This window comes from Paramisgurnus dabryanus, chromosome 10 (genome assembly GCF_030506205.2).
Source record: "Paramisgurnus dabryanus chromosome 10, PD_genome_1.1, whole genome shotgun sequence".
Taxonomy (NCBI): Eukaryota; Metazoa; Chordata; class Actinopteri; order Cypriniformes; family Cobitidae; genus Paramisgurnus; species Paramisgurnus dabryanus.
This window is the reverse complement of record NC_133346.1, coordinates 41,414,141-41,435,080: the sequence shown is the minus strand read 5'-3', so window position 1 is coordinate 41,435,080 and position 20,940 is coordinate 41,414,141. Positions and strand designations below refer to the sequence as shown.

The 20,940-nt window shown below is 34.7% G+C and overlaps 2 long non-coding RNA genes across 2 annotated transcripts in view; one reads left to right on the top strand and one right to left on the bottom strand.

The window, feature by feature from the left end:
* The window catches only part of LOC135718140 (uncharacterized), a 140,311-nt gene that overhangs the window by 59,039 nt on the left and 60,332 nt on the right, over nucleotides 1-20,940 (bottom strand). The gene's annotated exons all lie outside the window — the stretch shown is intronic.
* Nucleotides 1,213-1,827, top strand: LOC141282896 (uncharacterized). Its single transcript, XR_012337754.1, has 3 exons — nucleotides 1,213-1,292; nucleotides 1,383-1,650; nucleotides 1,731-1,827. It is a non-coding gene; the product is annotated as an uncharacterized lncRNA (long non-coding RNA).

The window sequence follows — 20,940 nt, the reverse complement described above, 5'->3', positions numbered from 1 at the left end:
TATATGGTTACTCATTTAAAAAAAATATTTTCAACATAGCCAGTACACACACACACACACACACACACACACACACATTCTGGTTTCCATGTTTTGTGGGGACATTCCATAGACGTAATGCATTTTATACCATACAAACTGTATATTCTATTCCCCTTACCTGCCCCATTCCCTAACCCCAACCATCACAAAAACCTTTCTTGTACCTTAGATTTTCAATAAACATCATCTTGTTTGATTTATAAGCTTGTTTCCTCATGGGGACATCAAAATGTCCCCACAAGGTCACAAAAACACTGGTATTCCTATCTTTGTGGGGACAATTGGTCCCCACAACGTGATAATTACCAGGTACACACACACACACACACACACACACACACACACACACACACACACACACAAAGTGATGGTGAAATGTTTACAGTGTGTTTTGTAAATAAAGTCTGTCCACAGATCAAGATTATTTTAGCTTGTTTATTAAGTTTTTCTGTTGTGTAGGACATGGAATCAGAGGTGAAGGATATTCTGGCACTACAAGACCCAAACCTGGTAATCAGCAAAGCCTTCAAACTGTGTATTACACAGGGTGACTTGGCAACACTGAAGGAGGGATTCTGGCTTAATGACAAGGTAAAGTAAGAAAAAATGACTATTTACTTGATATGCCTAAGACAAATACCTTGGTTTATTGGAAATAATGCATCACTACAAAGGTTTGTCCATAATATTTTATCAAAATAAATAAATAAATAGGTTCTGCACTGACTGCACATTAGGGCTGGGTATTGACACAAATTTAACAACCAATTCAATGTCAACAGAATCAAGTAATCAGACAATTGTTGATCATAAAGCACTTAATGCTGGATATCACCAATGTCATGCATTCCTAATGAGTATTTTTCTATTTGTCCTTGCTAATGAAGAGAAACAGTGATCAGCTGGGGAGCCTTAAAGTCTTCTTTTCAGCACTTTTTTCTACTCAAAGCTTCAGAGTGGTGAAGGCCATGCTGGAGTGAAGAACTGGACAAAAACTCAAGACCTCTTCCTCTTTGATCTTATTTTTGTTCCTTTGCACCTAGGCATGCACTGGGCTTTGGCTGTAAGTCATTTATAAGTTGGGATGCATTGTTTTAATATTTACATGTTTTTGAAAAGTGTAAAACAATAATAATTTTTTAACTTGCCTATATTGCTTTTAACCACCAGGTAATTGATTTTAAATACCAGACCATACAGTGCTATGACTCAATGAGTCAGAGACATGATGAAATCTGTCACATGTTGTTGTGAGTGTCTCCTTATTTTTGCTGTTGGTTATTCTGTGGTTTGATTCATCTTTAAAAATCTGGATATGCATCTTCTGTTTTATTTAACAGTACGTACTTTACTGAGGAGCACAGGGTCAAGAAAGGATACATCTTGGAGGCTTCCAGATGGACCATTGGCCGAATGAGAACTTTTGTATAACACCTTATCATTAATTATATGGATCTTCTCTGAATGAAGTGTCATTTTAAGACTAAATGTTCTGCTTACAATTGTGTCTAGGCAATTCCTAAACAGTTGAATGGCAATGACTGTGGTGTTTTTGTCTGTAAATATGCGAAGTTCCTTTCTCAAGGAAAGCTACTCACATTCAGACAGGTACAAAAGTGCTCCTGTTCACACATTTAATCGTCAAACAGTTTATTATGCTCCAGATTCACCTGTCTCTTTCTCTGTAGGATGACATTACACTCTTCCGAAAAGTGATGGTTTGGGAGATAGTACATCAGAAGATCCTGTAAGCCCTGAAGCAACCAGTCCTTCAAACATCATCAAACTTTTTTTATATTCCATGTTTACATTGAATACTTTTTGTGTAAATTAAATTTACACACAAGGATGGAATTGTGAATAATTACAAAGGTTTTCTATACAATCAGTGGGATGTGGAAAAGTACAGAGATTAATAAAATCTGAGGTTAAACTGGAGATTTGTCTTGTGTGATAGAACTCATGATAGAATTAATGTAAAGCCATTGAAGTGAAATGGCCATACCATAACTGGAATAGTAAATTGTGAACATGGACAGGTATCTGAAGTTAAAACAACATAAATATAATTTTAACAATATTAAATTAATTTAACATGAAGCACCTGCGATCAGGACGGGTATCTGAAGTCACAACTGTATTAAATTAATTTAACATGAAATACCTGAGATCAGGACTGGTATCTGAAGTCATAAAGTAATTTAACATGAAGCACCTGCGATCAGGACGGGTATCTGAAGTCACAACTGTATTAAATTAATTTAACATGAAACACCTGCGATCAGGACGGGTATCTGAAGTCACAACTGTATTAAATTAATTTAACATGAAATACCTGCGATCAGGACGGGTATCTGAAGTCACAACTGTATTAAATTAATTTAACATGAAGCACCTGCGATCAGGACTGGTATCTGAAGTCACAACTGTATTAAATTAATTTAACATGAAACACCTGCGATCAGGACTGGTATTTGAAGTCACAACTGTATTAAATTAATTTAACATGAAGCACCTGCGATCAGGACGGGTATCTGAAGTCACAACTGTATTAAATTAATTTAACATGAAACACCTGCGATCAGGACTGGTATCTGAAGTCACAACTGTATTAAAGTAATTTAACATGAAATACCTGCGATCAGGACTGGTATTTGAAGTCACAACTGTATTAAATAAATTTAACATGAAGCACCTGCGATCAGGACGGGTATCTGAAGTCATAAAATAATTTAACATGAAACACCTGCGATCAGGACGGGTATCTGAAGTCACAACTGTATTAAATTAATTTAAAATGAAATACCTGCGATCAGGACAGGTATCTGAAGTCACAACTGTATTAAATTAATTTAACATGAAACACCTGCGATCAGGACGGGTATCTGAAGTCACAACTGTATTAAAAAAATTTAAAATGAAATACCTGCGATCAGGACAGGTATCTGAAGTCACAACTGTATTAAATAAATTTAACATAAAGCACCTGCGATCAGGACGGGTATCTGAAGTCATAAAATAATTTAACATGAAACACCTGCGATCAGGACGGGTATCTGAAGTCACAACTGTATTAAATTAATTTAACATGAAATACCTGCGATCAGGACAGGTATCTGAAGTCACAACTGTATTAAATTAATTTAACATGAAATACCTGAGATCAGGACTGGTATTTGAAGTCACAACTGTATTAAAGTTATTTAACATGAAATACCTGCGATCAGGACTGGTATTTGAAGTCACAACTGTATTAAATTAATTTAACATGAAATACCTGAGATCAGGACTGGTATTTGAAGTCACAACTGTATTAAATTAATTTAACAAGAAACACCTGCGATCAGGACTGGTATTTGAAGTCACAACTGTATTAAATTAATTTAACATGAAATACCTGAGATCAGGACTGGTATTTGAAGTCACAACTGTATTAAATTAATTTAACATGAAATACCTGCGATCAGGACGGGTATCTGAAGTCATAACTGTATTAAAGTAATTTAACATGAAATACCTGAGATCAGGACTGGTATTTGAAGTCACAACTGTATTAAATTAATTTAACATGAAATACCTGAGATCAGGACTGGTATTTGAAGTCACAACTGTATTAAATTAATTTAACATGAAACACCTGAGATCAGGACTGGTATTTGAAGTCACAACTGTATTAAATTAATTTAACATGAAACACCTGCGATCAGGACGGGTATCTGAAGTCACAACTGTATTAAATTAATTTAACATGAAACACCTGCGATCAGGACGGGTATCTGAAGTCACAACTGTATTAAATTAATTTAACATGAAATACCTGCGATCAGGACTGGTATTTGAAGTCACAACTGTATTAAAGTAATTTAACATGAAATACCTGCGATCAGGACTGGTATTTGAAGTCACAACTGTATTAAATTAATTTAACATGAAATACCTGAGATCAGGACTGGTATTTGAAGTCACAACTGTATTAAATTAATTTAACATGAAATACCTGAGATCAGGACTGGTATCTGAAGTCACAACTGTATTAAATTAATTTAACATGAAATACCTGAGATCAGGACTGGTATTTGAAGTCACAACTGTATTAAATTAATTTAACATGAAATACCTGAGATCAGGACGGGTATCTGAAGTCACAACTGTATTAATGTAATTTAACATGAAATACCTGAGATCAGGACTGGTATTTGAAGTCACAATTGTATTAAAGTAATTTAACATGAAACACCTGCGGTCAGGACAATTATCTGAAGTCACAACTGTATTAAATAAATTTAACATGAAATACCTGCGATCAGGACGGGTATCTGAAGTCATAAAGTAATTTAACATGAAGCACCTGCGATCAGGACGGGTATCTGAAGTCACAACTGTATTAAATTAATTTAACATGAAATACCTGCGATCAGGACGGGTATCTGAAGTCATAAAGTAATTTAACATGAAGCACCTGCGATCAGGACGGGTATCTGAAGTCACAACTGTATTAAATTAATTTAACATGAAGCACCTGCGATCAGGACGGGTATCTGAAGTCACAACTGTATTAAATTAATTTAACATGAAATACCTGCGATCAGGACGAGTATCTGAAGTCACAACTGTATTAAATTAATTTAACATGAAACACCTGCGATCAGGACGGGTATCTGAAGTCACAACTGTATTAAATTAATTTAACATGAAGCACCTGCGATCAGGACGGGTATCTGAAGTCACAACTGTATTAAATTAATTTAACATGAAATACCTGCGATCAGGACAGGTATCTGAAGTCACAACTGTATTAAATAAATTTAACATGAAGCACCTGCGATCAGGACGGGTATCTGAAGTCATAAAGTAATTTAACATGAAACACCTGCGATCAGGACGGGTATCTGAAGTCACAACTGTATTAAAAAAATTTAACATGAAACACCTGCGATCAGGACGGGTATCTGAAGTCACAACTGTATTAAATTAATTTAACATGAAACACCTGCGATCAGGACAGGCATCTGAAGTCACAACTGTATTAAATTAATTTAACATGAAACACCTGCGATCAGGACGGGTATCTGAAGTCACAACTGTATTAAATTAATTTAACATGAAATACCTGAGATCAGGACTGGTATTTGAAGTCACAACTGTATTAAATTAATTTAACATGAAATACCTGAGATCAGGACTGGTATTTGAAGTCACAACTGTATTAAATTAATTTAACATGAAACACCTGCGATCAGGACGGGTATCTGAAGTCACAACTGTATTAAATTAATTTAACATGAAATACCTGAGATCAGGACTGGTATTTGAAGTCACAACTGTATTAAAGTAATTTAACATGAAATACCTGCGATCAGGACTGGTATTTGAAGTCACAACTGTATTAAATTAATTTAACATGAAATACCTGAGATCAGGACTGGTATTTGAAGTCACAACTGTATTAAATTAATTTAACATGAAATACCTGAGATCAGGACGGGTATCTGAAGTCACAACTGTATTAATGTAATTTAACATGAAATACCTGAGATCAGGACTGGTATTTGAAGTCACAATTGTATTAAAGTAATTTAACATGAAACACCTGCGGTCAGGACGGGTATCTGAAGTCACAACTGTATTAAATAAATTTAACATGAAACACCTGCGATCAGGACGTGTATCTGAAGTCATAAAGTAATTTAACATGAAACACCTGCGATCAGGACGGGTATCTGAAGTCACAACTGTATTAAATTAATTTAACATGAAACACCTGCGATCAGGATGGGTATCTGAAGTCATAAAGTAATTTAACATGAAACACCTGCGATCAGGATGGGTATCTGAAGTCATAAAGTAATTTAACATGAAACACCTGCGATCAGGACTGGTATTTGAAGTCACAACTGTATTAAAGTAATTTAACATGAAACACCTGCGATCAGGACAGGTATCTGAAGTCACAACTGTATTAAATTAATTTAACATGAAACACCTGCGATCAGGACTGGTATTTGAAGTCACAACTGTATTAAAGTAATTTAACATGAAACACCTGCGATCAGGACAGGTATCTGAAGTCACAACTGTATTAAATTAATTTAACATGAAATACCTGAGATCAGGACTGGTATCTGAAGTCACAACTGTATTAAATTAATTTAACATGAAATACCTGAGATCAGGACTGGTATTTGAAGTCACAACTGTATTAAATTAATTTAACATGAAATACCTGAGATCAGGACGGGTATCTGAAGTCACAACTGTATTAATGTAATTTAACATGAAATACCTGAGATCAGGACTGGTATTTGAAGTCACAACTGTATTAAATTAATTTAACATGAAATACCTGCGGTCAGGACGGGTATCTGAAGTCACAACTGTATTAAATAAATTTAACATGAAATACCTGCGATCAGGACGGGTATCTGAAGTCATAAAGTAATTTAACATGAAGCACCTGCGATCAGGACGGGTATCTGAAGTCACAACTGTATTAAATTAATTTAACATGAAATACCTGCGATCAGGACGGGTATCTGAAGTCATAAAGTAATTTAACATGAAGCACCTGCGATCAGGACGGGTATCTGAAGTCACAACTGTATTAAATAAATTTAACATGAAATACCTGCGATCAGGACGGGTATCTGAAGTCATAAAGTAATTTAACATGAAGCACCTGCGATCAGGACGGGTATCTGAAGTCACAACTGTATTAAATTAATTTAACATGAAATACCTGCGATCAGGACGGGTATCTGAAGTCATAAAGTAATTTAACATGAAGCACCTGCGATCAGGACGGGTATCTGAAGTCACAACTGTATTAAATTAATTTAACATGAAATACCTGAGATCAGGACTGGTATTTGAAGTCACAACTGTATTAAAGTTATTTAACATGAAATACCTGCGATCAGGACGGGTATCTGAAGTCATAAAATAATTTAACATGAAACACCTGCGATCAGGACGGGTATCTGAAGTCACAACTGTATTAAATTAATTTAACATGAAACACCTGCGATCAGGACTGGTATTTGAAGTCACAACTGTATTAAATTAATTTAACATGAAATACCTGAGATCAGGACTGGTATTTGAAGTCACAACTGTATTAAATTAATTTAACATGAAATACCTGCGATCAGGACGGGTATCTGAAGTCATAACTGTATTAAAGTAATTTAACATGAAATACCTGAGATCAGGACTGGTATTTGAAGTCACAACTGTATTAAATTAATTTAACATGAAATACCTGAGATCAGGACTGGTATTTGAAGTCACAACTGTATTAAATTAATTTAACATGAAATACCTGAGATCAGGACTGGTATCTGAAGTCACAACTGTATTAAATTAATTTAACATGAAATACCTGAGATCAGGACTGGTATTTGAAGTCACAACTGTATTAAATTAATTTAACATGAAATACCTGAGATCAGGACGGGTATCTGAAGTCACAACTGTATTAATGTAATTTAACATGAAATACCTGAGATCAGGACTGGTATTTGAAGTCACAATTGTATTAAAGTAATTTAACATGAAACACCTGCGGTCAGGACAATTATCTGAAGTCACAACTGTATTAAATAAATTTAACATGAAATACCTGCGATCAGGACGGGTATCTGAAGTCATAAAGTAATTTAACATGAAGCACCTGCGATCAGGACGGGTATCTGAAGTCACAACTGTATTAAATTAATTTAACATGAAATACCTGCGATCAGGACGGGTATCTGAAGTCATAAAGTAATTTAACATGAAGCACCTGCGATCAGGACGGGTATCTGAAGTCACAACTGTATTAAATTAATTTAACATGAAGCACCTGCGATCAGGACGGGTATCTGAAGTCACAACTGTATTAAATTAATTTAACATGAAATACCTGCGATCAGGACGGGTATCTGAAGTCACAACTGTATTAAATTAATTTAACATGAAACACCTGCGATCAGGACGGGTATCTGAAGTCACAACTGTATTAAATTAATTTAACATGAAGCACCTGCGATCAGGACGGGTATCTGAAGTCACAACTGTATTAAATTAATTTAACATGAAATACCTGCGATCAGGACTGGTATTTGAAGTCACAACTGTATTAAATAAATTTAACATGAAGCACCTGCGATCAGGACGGGTATCTGAAGTCATAAAATAATTTAACATGAAACACCTGCGATCAGGACGGGTATCTGAAGTCACAACTGTATTAAATTAATTTAACATGAAATACCTGAGATCAGGACTGGTATTTGAAGTCACAACTGTATTAAATTAATTTAACATGAAATACCTGCGATCAGGACGGGTATCTGAAGTCATAACTGTATTAAAGTAATTTAACATGAAATACCTGAGATCAGGACTGGTATTTGAAGTCACAACTGTATTAAATTAATTTAACATGAAATACCTGAGATCAGGACTGGTATTTGAAGTCACAACTGTATTAAATTAATTTAACATGAAACACCTGAGATCAGGACTGGTATTTGAAGTCACAACTGTATTAAATTAATTTAACATGAAACACCTGCGATCAGGACGGGTATCTGAAGTCACAACTGTATTAAATTAATTTAACATGAAACACCTGCGATCAGGACGGGTATCTGAAGTCACAACTGTATTAAATTAATTTAACATGAAATACCTGCGATCAGGACTGGTATTTGAAGTCACAACTGTATTAAAGTAATTTAACATGAAATACCTGCGATCAGGACTGGTATTTGAAGTCACAACTGTATTAAATTAATTTAACATGAAATACCTGAGATCAGGACTGGTATTTGAAGTCACAACTGTATTAAATTAATTTAACATGAAATACCTGAGATCAGGACTGGTATCTGAAGTCACAACTGTATTAAATTAATTTAACATGAAATACCTGAGATCAGGACTGGTATTTGAAGTCACAACTGTATTAAATTAATTTAACATGAAATACCTGAGATCAGGACGGGTATCTGAAGTCACAACTGTATTAATGTAATTTAACATGAAATACCTGAGATCAGGACTGGTATTTGAAGTCACAATTGTATTAAAGTAATTTAACATGAAACACCTGCGGTCAGGACAATTATCTGAAGTCACAACTGTATTAAATAAATTTAACATGAAATACCTGCGATCAGGACGGGTATCTGAAGTCATAAAGTAATTTAACATGAAGCACCTGCGATCAGGACGGGTATCTGAAGTCACAACTGTATTAAATTAATTTAACATGAAATACCTGCGATCAGGACGGGTATCTGAAGTCATAAAGTAATTTAACATGAAGCACCTGCGATCAGGACGGGTATCTGAAGTCACAACTGTATTAAATTAATTTAACATGAAGCACCTGCGATCAGGACGGGTATCTGAAGTCACAACTGTATTAAATTAATTTAACATGAAGCACCTGCGATCAGGACGGGTATCTGAAGTCACAACTGTATTAAATTAATTTAACATGAAACACCTGCGATCAGGACGGGTATCTGAAGTCACAACTGTATTAAATTAATTTAACATGAAGCACCTGCGATCAGGACGGGTATCTGAAGTCACAACTGTATTAAATTAATTTAACATGAAATACCTGCGATCAGGACTGGTATTTGAAGTCACAACTGTATTAAATAAATTTAACATGAAGCACCTGCGATCAGGACGGGTATCTGAAGTCATAAAATAATTTAACATGAAACACCTGCGATCAGGACGGGTATCTGAAGTCACAACTGTATTAAATTAATTTAACATGAAATACCTGCGATCAGGACAGGTATCTGAAGTCACAACTGTATTAAATAAATTTAACATGAAGCACCTGCGATCAGGACGGGTATCTGAAGTCATAAAGTAATTTAACATGAAACACCTGCGATCAGGACGGGTATCTGAAGTCACAACTGTATTAAAAAAATTTAACATGAAACACCTGCGATCAGGACGGGTATCTGAAGTCACAACTGTATTAAATTAATTTAACATGAAACACCTGCGATCAGGACAGGCATCTGAAGTCACAACTGTATTAAATTAATTTAACATGAAACACCTGCGATCAGGACGGGTATCTGAAGTCACAACTGTATTAAATTAATTTAACATGAAATACCTGAGATCAGGACTGGTATTTGAAGTCACAACTGTATTAAATTAATTTAACATGAAATACCTGAGATCAGGACTGGTATTTGAAGTCACAACTGTATTAAATTAATTTAACATGAAACACCTGCGATCAGGACGGGTATCTGAAGTCACAACTGTATTAAATTAATTTAACATGAAATACCTGAGATCAGGACTGGTATTTGAAGTCACAACTGTATTAAAGTAATTTAACATGAAATACCTGCGATCAGGACTGGTATTTGAAGTCACAACTGTATTAAATTAATTTAACATGAAATACCTGAGATCAGGACTGGTATTTGAAGTCACAACTGTATTAAATTAATTTAACATGAAATACCTGAGATCAGGACGGGTATCTGAAGTCACAACTGTATTAATGTAATTTAACATGAAATACCTGAGATCAGGACTGGTATTTGAAGTCACAATTGTATTAAAGTAATTTAACATGAAACACCTGCGGTCAGGACGGGTATCTGAAGTCACAACTGTATTAAATAAATTTAACATGAAACACCTGCGATCAGGACGGGTATCTGAAGTCACAACTGTATTAAATTAATTTAACATGAAACACCTGCGATCAGGATGGGTATCTGAAGTCATAAAGTAATTTAACATGAAACACCTGCGATCAGGACTGGTATTTGAAGTCACAACTGTATTAAAGTAATTTAACATGAAACACCTGCGATCAGGACAGGTATCTGAAGTCACAACTGTATTAAATTAATTTAACATGAAACACCTGCGATCAGGACTGGTATTTGAAGTCACAACTGTATTAAAGTAATTTAACATGAAATACCTGCGATCAGGACTGGTATTTGAAGTCACAACTGTATTAAATTAATTTAACATGAAATACCTGAGATCAGGACTGGTATTTGAAGTCACAACTGTATTAAATTAATTTAACATGAAATACCTGAGATCAGGACGGGTATCTGAAGTCACAACTGTATTAATGTAATTTAACATGAAATACCTGAGATCAGGACTGGTATTTGAAGTCACAATTGTATTAAAGTAATTTAACATGAAACACCTGCGGTCAGGACGGGTATCTGAAGTCACAACTGTATTAAATAAATTTAACATGAAACACCTGCGATCAGGACGGGTATCTGAAGTCACAACTGTATTAAATTAATTTAACATGAAACACCTGCGATCAGGATGGGTATCTGAAGTCATAAAGTAATTTAACATGAAACACCTGCGATCAGGACTGGTATTTGAAGTCACAACTGTATTAAAGTAATTTAACATGAAACACCTGCGATCAGGACAGGTATCTGAAGTCACAACTGTATTAAATTAATTTAACATGAAACACCTGCGATCAGGACTGGTATTTGAAGTCACAACTGTATTAAAGTAATTTAACATGAAACACCTGCGATCAGGACAGGTATCTGAAGTCACAACTGTATTAAATTAATTTAACATGAAATACCTGAGATCAGGACTGGTATCTGAAGTCACAACTGTATTAAATTAATTTAACATGAAATACCTGAGATCAGGACTGGTATTTGAAGTCACAACTGTATTAAATTAATTTAACATGAAATACCTGAGATCAGGACGAGTATCTGAAGTCACAACTGTATTAATGTAATTTAACATGAAATACCTGAGATCAGGACTGGTATTTGAAGTCACAACTGTATTAAATTAATTTAACATGAAATACCTGCGGTCAGGACGGGTATCTGAAGTCACAACTGTATTAAATAAATTTAACATGAAATACCTGCGATCAGGACGGGTATCTGAAGTCATAAAGTAATTTAACATGAAGCACCTGCGATCAGGACGGGTATCTGAAGTCACAACTGTATTAAATTAATTTAACATGAAATACCTGCGATCAGGACGGGTATCTGAAGTCATAAAGTAATTTAACATGAAGCACCTGCGATCAGGACGGGTATCTGAAGTCACAACTGTATTAAATAAATTTAACATGAAATACCTGCGATCAGGACGGGTATCTGAAGTCATAAAGTAATTTAACATGAAGCACCTGCGATCAGGACGGGTATCTGAAGTCACAACTGTATTAAATTAATTTAACATGAAATACCTGCGATCAGGACGGGTATCTGAAGTCATAAAGTAATTTAACATGAAGCACCTGCGATCAGGACGGGTATCTGAAGTCACAACTGTATTAAATTAATTTAACATGAAATACCTGAGATCAGGACTGGTATTTGAAGTCACAACTGTATTAAAGTTATTTAACATGAAATACCTGCGATCAGGACGGGTATCTGAAGTCATAAAATAATTTAACATGAAACACCTGCGATCAGGACGGGTATCTGAAGTCACAACTGTATTAAATTAATTTAACATGAAACACCTGCGATCAGGACTGGTATTTGAAGTCACAACTGTAATAAATTAATTTAACATGAAATACCTGAGATCAGGACTGGTATTTGAAGTCACAACTGTATTAAATTAATTTAACATGAAATACCTGCGATCAGGACGGGTATCTGAAGTCATAACTGTATTAAAGTAATTTAACATGAAATACCTGAGATCAGGACTGGTATTTGAAGTCACAACTGTATTAAATTAATTTAACATGAAATACCTGAGATCAGGACTGGTATTTGAAGTCACAACTGTATTAAATTAATTTAACATGAAATACCTGAGATCAGGACTGGTATCTGAAGTCACAACTGTATTAAATTAATTTAACATGAAATACCTGAGATCAGGACTGGTATTTGAAGTCACAACTGTATTAAATTAATTTAACATGAAATACCTGAGATCAGGACGGGTATCTGAAGTCACAACTGTATTAATGTAATTTAACATGAAATACCTGAGATCAGGACTGGTATTTGAAGTCACAATTGTATTAAAGTAATTTAACATGAAACACCTGCGGTCAGGACAATTATCTGAAGTCACAACTGTATTAAATAAATTTAACATGAAATACCTGCGATCAGGACGGGTATCTGAAGTCATAAAGTAATTTAACATGAAGCACCTGCGATCAGGACGGGTATCTGAAGTCATAAAATAATTTAACATGAAACACCTGCGATCAGGACGGGTATCTGAAGTCACAACTGTATTAAATTAATTTAACATGAAATACCTGCGATCAGGACAGGTATCTGAAGTCACAACTGTATTAAATAAATTTAACATGAAGCACCTGCGATCAGGACGGGTATCTGAAGTCATAAAGTAATTTAACATGAAACACCTGCGATCAGGACGGGTATCTGAAGTCACAACTGTATTAAAAAAATTTAACATGAAACACCTGCGATCAGGACGGGTATCTGAAGTCACAACTGTATTAAATTAATTTAACATGAAACACCTGCGATCAGGACAGGCATCTGAAGTCACAACTGTATTAAATTAATTTAACATGAAACACCTGCGATCAGGACGGGTATCTGAAGTCACAACTGTATTAAATTAATTTAACATGAAATACCTGAGATCAGGACTGGTATTTGAAGTCACAACTGTATTAAATTAATTTAACATGAAATACCTGAGATCAGGACTGGTATTTGAAGTCACAACTGTATTAAATTAATTTAACATGAAACACCTGCGATCAGGACGGGTATCTGAAGTCACAACTGTATTAAATTAATTTAACATGAAATACCTGAGATCAGGACTGGTATTTGAAGTCACAACTGTATTAAAGTAATTTAACATGAAATACCTGCGATCAGGACTGGTATTTGAAGTCACAACTGTATTAAATTAATTTAACATGAAATACCTGAGATCAGGACTGGTATTTGAAGTCACAACTGTATTAAATTAATTTAACATGAAATACCTGAGATCAGGACGGGTATCTGAAGTCACAACTGTATTAATGTAATTTAACATGAAATACCTGAGATCAGGACTGGTATTTGAAGTCACAATTGTATTAAAGTAATTTAACATGAAACACCTGCGGTCAGGACGGGTATCTGAAGTCACAACTGTATTAAATAAATTTAACATGAAACACCTGCGATCAGGACGGGTATCTGAAGTCACAACTGTATTAAATTAATTTAACATGAAACACCTGCGATCAGGATGGGTATCTGAAGTCATAAAGTAATTTAACATGAAACACCTGCGATCAGGACTGGTATTTGAAGTCACAACTGTATTAAAGTAATTTAACATGAAACACCTGCGATCAGGACAGGTATCTGAAGTCACAACTGTATTAAATTAATTTAACATGAAACACCTGCGATCAGGACTGGTATTTGAAGTCACAACTGTATTAAAGTAATTTAACATGAAACACCTGCGATCAGGACAGGTATCTGAAGTCACAACTGTATTAAATTAATTTAACATGAAATACCTGAGATCAGGACTGGTATCTGAAGTCACAACTGTATTAAATTAATTTAACATGAAATACCTGAGATCAGGACTGGTATTTGAAGTCACAACTGTATTAAATTAATTTAACATGAAATACCTGAGATCAGGACGGGTATCTGAAGTCACAACTGTATTAATGTAATTTAACATGAAATACCTGAGATCAGGACTGGTATTTGAAGTCACAACTGTATTAAATTAATTTAACATGAAATACCTGCGGTCAGGACGGGTATCTGAAGTCACAACTGTATTAAATAAATTTAACATGAAATACCTGCGATCAGGACGGGTATCTGAAGTCATAAAGTAATTTAACATGAAGCACCTGCGATCAGGACGGGTATCTGAAGTCACAACTGTATTAATGTAATTTAACATGAAATACCTGAGATCAGGACTGGTATTTGAAGTCACAATTGTATTAAAGTAATTTAACATGAAACACCTGCGGTCAGGACAATTATCTGAAGTCACAACTGTATTAAATAAATTTAACATGAAATACCTGCGATCAGGACGGGTATCTGAAGTCATAAAGTAATTTAACATGAAGCACCTGCGATCAGGACGGGTATCTGAAGTCACAACTGTATTAAATAAATTTAACATGAAATACCTGCGATCAGGACGGGTATCTGAAGTCATAAAGTAATTTAACATGAAGCACCTGCGATCAGGACGGGTATCTGAAGTCACAACTGTATTAAATTAATTTAACATGAAATACCTGCGATCAGGACGGGTATCTGAAGTCATAAAGTAATTTAACATGAAGCACCTGCGATCAGGACGGGTATCTGAAGTCACAACTGTATTAAATTAATTTAACATGAAATACCTGAGATCAGGACTGGTATTTGAAGTCACAACTGTATTAAAGTTATTTAACATGAAATACCTGCGATCAGGACGGGTATCTGAAGTCATAAAATAATTTAACATGAAACACCTGCGATCAGGACGGGTATCTGAAGTCACAACTGTATTAAATTAATTTAACATGAAACACCTGCGATCAGGACTGGTATTTGAAGTCACAACTGTAATAAATTAATTTAACATGAAATACCTGAGATCAGGACTGGTATTTGAAGTCACAACTGTATTAAATTAATTTAACATGAAATACCTGCGATCAGGACGGGTATCTGAAGTCATAACTGTATTAAAGTAATTTAACATGAAATACCTGAGATCAGGACTGGTATTTGAAGTCACAACTGTATTAAATTAATTTAACATGAAATACCTGAGATCAGGACTGGTATTTGAAGTCACAACTGTATTAAATTAATTTAACATGAAATACCTGAGATCAGGACTGGTATCTGAAGTCACAACTGTATTAAATTAATTTAACATGAAATACCTGAGATCAGGACTGGTATTTGAAGTCACAACTGTATTAAATTAATTTAACATGAAATACCTGAGATCAGGACGGGTATCTGAAGTCACAACTGTATTAATGTAATTTAACATGAAATACCTGAGATCAGGACTGGTATTTGAAGTCACAATTGTATTAAAGTAATTTAACATGAAACACCTGCGGTCAGGACAATTATCTGAAGTCACAACTGTATTAAATAAATTTAACATGAAATACCTGCGATCAGGACGGGTATCTGAAGTCATAAAGTAATTTAACATGAAGCACCTGCGATCAGGACGGGTATCTGAAGTCACAACTGTATTAAATTAATTTAACATGAAATACCTGCGATCAGGACGGGTATCTGAAGTCATAAAGTAATTTAACATGAAGCACCTGCGATCAGGACGGGTATCTGAAGTCACAACTGTATTAAATTAATTTAACATGAAGCACCTGCGATCAGGACGGGTATCTGAAGTCACAACTGTATTAAATTAATTTAACATGAAATACCTGCGATCAGGACGGGTATCTGAAGTCACAACTGTATTAAATTAATTTAACATGAAACACCTGCGATCAGGACGGGTATCTGAAGTCACAACTGTATTAAATTAATTTAACATGAAGCACCTGCGATCAGGACGGGTATCTGAAGTCACAACTGTATTAAATTAATTTAACATGAAATACCTGCGATCAGGACTGGTATTTGAAGTCACAACTGTATTAAATAAATTTAACATGAAGCACCTGCGATCAGGACGGGTATCTGAAGTCATAAAATAATTTAACATGAAACACCTGCGATCAGGACGGGTATCTGAAGTCACAACTGTATTAAATTAATTTAACATGAAATACCTGAGATCAGGACTGGTATTTGAAGTCACAACTGTATTAAATTAATTTAACATGAAATACCTGCGATCAGGACGGGTATCTGAAGTCATAACTGTATTAAAGTAATTTAACATGAAATACCTGAGATCAGGACTGGTATTTGAAGTCACAACTGTATTAAATTAATTTAACATGAAATACCTGAGATCAGGACTGGTATTTGAAGTCACAACTGTATTAAATTAATTTAACATGAAACACCTGAGATCAGGACTGGTATTTGAAGTCACAACTGTATTAAATTAATTTAACATGAAACACCTGCGATCAGGACGGGTATCTGAAGTCACAACTGTATTAAATTAATTTAACATGAAACACCTGCGATCAGGACGGGTATCTGAAGTCACAACTGTATTAAATTAATTTAACATGAAATACCTGCGATCAGGACTGGTATTTGAAGTCACAACTGTATTAAAGTAATTTAACATGAAATACCTGCGATCAGGACTGGTATTTGAAGTCACAACTGTATTAAATTAATTTAACATGAAATACCTGAGATCAGGACTGGTATTTGAAGTCACAACTGTATTAAATTAATTTAACATGAAATACCTGAGATCAGGACTGGTATCTGAAGTCACAACTGTATTAAATTAATTTAACATGAAATACCTGAGATCAGGACTGGTATTTGAAGTCACAACTGTATTAAATTAATTTAACATGAAATACCTGAGATCAGGACGGGTATCTGAAGTCACAACTGTATTAATGTAATTTAACATGAAATACCTGAGATCAGGACTGGTATTTGAAGTCACAATTGTATTAAAGTAATTTAACATGAAGCACCTGCGATCAGGACGGGTATCTGAAGTCACAACTGTATTAAATTAATTTAACATGAAATACCTGCGATCAGGACTGGTATTTGAAGTCACAACTGTATTAAATAAATTTAACATGAAGCACCTGCGATCAGGACGGGTATCTGAAGTCATAAAATAATTTAACATGAAACACCTGCGATCAGGACGGGTATCTGAAGTCACAACTGTATTAAATTAATTTAACATGAAATACCTGCGATCAGGACAGGTATCTGAAGTCACAACTGTATTAAATAAATTTAACATGAAGCACCTGCGATCAGGACGGGTATCTGAAGTCATAAAGTAATTTAACATGAAACACCTGCGATCAGGACGGGTATCTGAAGTCACAACTGTATTAAAAAAATTTAACATGAAACACCTGCGATCAGGACGGGTATCTGAAGTCACAACTGTATTAAATTAATTTAACATGAAACACCTGCGATCAGGACAGGCATCTGAAGTCACAACTGTATTAAATTAATTTAACATGAAACACCTGCGATCAGGACGGGTATCTGAAGTCACAACTGTATTAAATTAATTTAACATGAAATACCTGAGATCAGGACTGGTATTTGAAGTCACAACTGTATTAAATTAATTTAACATGAAATACCTGAGATCAGGACTGGTATTTGAAGTCACAACTGTATTAAATTAATTTAACATGAAACACCTGCGATCAGGACGGGTATCTGAAGTCACAACTGTATTAAATTAATTTAACATGAAATACCTGAGATCAGGACTGGTATTTGAAGTCACAACTGTATTAAAGTAATTTAACATGAAATACCTGCGATCAGGACTGGTATTTGAAGTCACAACTGTATTAAATTAATTTAACATGAAATACCTGAGATCAGGACTGGTATTTGAAGTCACAACTGTATTAAATTAATTTAACATGAAATACCTGAGATCAGGACGGGTATCTGAAGTCACAACTGTATTAATGTAATTTAACATGAAATACCTGAGATCAGGACTGGTATTTGAAGTCACAATTGTATTAAAGTAATTTAACATGAAACACCTGCGGTCAGGACGGGTATCTGAAGTCACAACTGTATTAAATAAATTTAACATGAAACACCTGCGATCAGGACGGGTATCTGAAGTCACAACTGTATTAAATTAATTTAACATGAAACACCTGCGATCAGGACAGGCATCTGAAGTCACAACTGTATTAAATTAATTTAACATGAAACACCTGCGATCAGGACGGGTATCTGAAGTCACAACTGTATTAAATTAATTTAACATGAAATACCTGAGATCAGGACTGGTATTTGAAGTCACAACTGTATTAAATTAATTTAACATGAAATACCTGAGATCAGGACTGGTATTTGAAGTCACAACTGTATTAAATTAATTTAACATGAAACACCTGCGATCAGGACGGGTATCTGAAGTCACAACTGTATTAAATTAATTTAACATGAAATACCTGAGATCAGGACTGGTATTTGAAGTCACAACTGTATTAAAGTAATTTAACATGAAATACCTGCGATCAGGACTGGTATTTGAAGTCACAACTGTATTAAATTAATTTAACATGAAATACCTGAGATCAGGACTGGTATTTGAAGTCACAACTGTATTAAATTAATTTAACATGAAATACCTGAGATCAGGACGGGTATCTGAAGTCACAACTGTATTAATGTAATTTAACATGAAATACCTGAGATCAGGACTGGTATTTGAAGTCACAATTGTATTAAAGTAATTTAACATGAAACACCTGCGGTCAGGACGGGTATCTGAAGTCACAACTGTATTAAATAAATTTAACATGAAACACCTGCGATCAGGACGTGTATCTGAAGTCATAAAGTAATTTAACATGAAACACCTGCGATCAGGACGGGTATCTGAAGTCACAACTGTATTAAATTAATTTAACATGAAACACCTGCGATCAGGATGGGTATCTGAAGTCATAAAGTAATTTAACATGAAACACCTGCGATCAGGATGGGTATCTGAAGTCATAAAGTAATTTAACATGAAACACCTGCGATCAGGACTGGTATTTGAAGTCACAACTGTATTAAAGTAATTTAACATGAAACACCTGCGATCAGGACAGGTATCTGAAGTCACAACTGTATTAAATGAATTTAACATGAAACACCTGCGATCAGGACTGGTATTTGAAGTCACAACTGTATTAAAGTAATTTAACATGAAACACCTGCGATCAGGACAGGTATCTGAAGTCACAACTGTATTAAATTAATTTAACATGAAATACCTGAGATCAGGACTGGTATTTGAAGTCACAACTGTATTAAAGTAATTTAACATGAAGCACCTGCGATCAGGACGGGTATTTGAAGTCACAACTGTATTAAATTAATTTAACATGAAATACCTGAGATCAGGACTGGTATCTGAAGTCACAACTGTATTAAATTAATTTAACATGAAATACCTGAGATCAGGACTGGTATTTGAAGTCACAACTGTATTAAATTAATTTAACATGAAATACCTGAGATCAGGACGGGTATCTGAAGTCACAACTGTATTAATGTAATTTAACATGAAATACCTGAGATCAGGACTGGTATTTGAAGTCACAACTGTATTAAATTAATTTAACATGAAATACCTGCGGTCAGGACGGGTATCTGAAGTCACAACTGTATTAAATAAATTTAACATGAAATACCTGCGATCAGGACGGGTATCTGAAGTCATAAAGTAATTTAACATGAAGCACCTGCGATCAGGACGGGTATCTGAAGTCACAACTGTATTAAATTAATTTAACATGAAATACCTGCGATCAGGACGGGTATCTGAAGTCATAAAGTAATTTAACATGAAGCACCTGCGATCAGGACGGGTATCTGAAGTCACAACTGTATTAAATAAATTTAACATGAAATACCTGCGATCAGGACGGGTATCTGAAGTCATAAAGTAATTTAACATGAAGCACCTGCGATCAGGACGGGTATCTGAAGTCACAACTGTATTAAATTAATTTAACATGAAATACCTGCGATCAGGACGGGTATCTGAAGTCATAAAGTAATTTAACATGAAGCACCTGCGATCAGGACGGGTATCTGAAGTCACAACTGTATTAAATTAATTTAACATGAAGCACCTGCGATCAGGACGGGTATCTGAAGTCACAACTGTATTAAATTAATTTAACATGAAATACCTGCGATCAGGACGGGTATCTGAAGTCATAAAGTA